General features: G+C 39.8%; 1 protein-coding gene across 2 annotated transcripts in view; it reads left to right on the plus strand.

Moving 5' to 3' along the window:
* Positions 1-1,197, plus strand: part of IVD (isovaleryl-CoA dehydrogenase) — a 19,649-nt gene that overhangs the window by 10,556 nt on the left and 7,896 nt on the right. The gene's annotated exons all lie outside the window — the stretch shown is intronic.

Genomic DNA, 1,197 nt, shown 5'->3' on the forward strand with positions numbered 1-1,197 from the left:
TGTTTCTCTGTTTTTTTCAACAGTTTGATTGGCACATAATTCACTTGTCATACAATTCAATGGTTTAGATATATTTAAAAGGGTTGGCCAGTCATCTGCAATAGATTTTAGAACTTTCCTTCATTCTTCTAGCCATTATTAGCTCCCCATTACCCTGCAACCTCCCCTGCCACAACCCCTAGGAGCTATGGGTCAGTTCCTGTCGATAGATGTACCCACCCTGGATTGCATACAATGAGAACCATACAAAACGAAACATAGAAAACCTCGATCCTAAAAAAAAAAAAAATAGAAAGAAAAAACAAAAGAAAACCTTGATCCAAGTGAAGGCAGAAGATACTAGAAACTAGAACAAATTAAAAATGGGTCATGAGGAAAAACAAGTGGTAAAATGTTAAATTTTCATCTATTATCTGTAATCCACTTTCCAGTGCACTCTATCTGAGGCAGGACTTCACATCCCTCGCCAGTGGTCCAAAGGAATTCAGTAGAGGCTTGACCCCCACGGGGACTCTGCAAATGGATTTTGGCCTTTCTTCTTCTTCTTCTTCTTCGTTTTTTTTTTTTCTTCTTTAGCTGTAATTCATAGCCTTCTACAAACTAGGTGCTCAAAATTTAAAGCTCTAATACACTTCCGTCTTCTGATCCTGGATTTTATTACTTATAATCCTTGGTTCACACAGGCTTGTGTGCTCCTTCCATGTGGTCTTAGGGAGCACCTCACTTAGATGGCTGCCTGTTTTAAGCCAAGCTTTAAGACCCCAGACACAGAGCAACAAGGGATCCAAAATCAGTGGCAAGGAGGGTGTGAGAAGCCTGGTAGGGATTCAGCAAGGGCAATGTAACCGAGAGAAATCACTGAAACCCAAATGAAGGCTGAGCATGATAGTGGGACAAGAGGAAAGGAAAAGGAAATAGAGGAAAGAACTAGGGGACAAAGGGTATTTATAGAGGTCTAAAGACTGGAGTGTACATATGTAAATATATTTATATAAGAGTGTGGGGAAACAACTATATGCATATATTTATAGGTTTAGTTTTAAGGCAGCAGATGGACATTGGGCCTCCACTCTAGCACTTACTCAATGCAAGAACACGTTATTCCATTAAATTGACATTCCAGGATGCACACTTTCCCGACACAATTGCTGAAGAAAAATGTGAACATAAGCAAAGGTGGTGAAGAAAGCTGATGGT

This window comes from Echinops telfairi, unplaced genomic scaffold (genome assembly GCF_000313985.2).
Source record: "Echinops telfairi isolate 266 unplaced genomic scaffold, ASM31398v2 ScPeMD7_18;HRSCAF=68, whole genome shotgun sequence".
Lineage (NCBI taxonomy): Eukaryota > Metazoa > Chordata > Mammalia > Afrosoricida > Tenrecidae > Echinops > Echinops telfairi.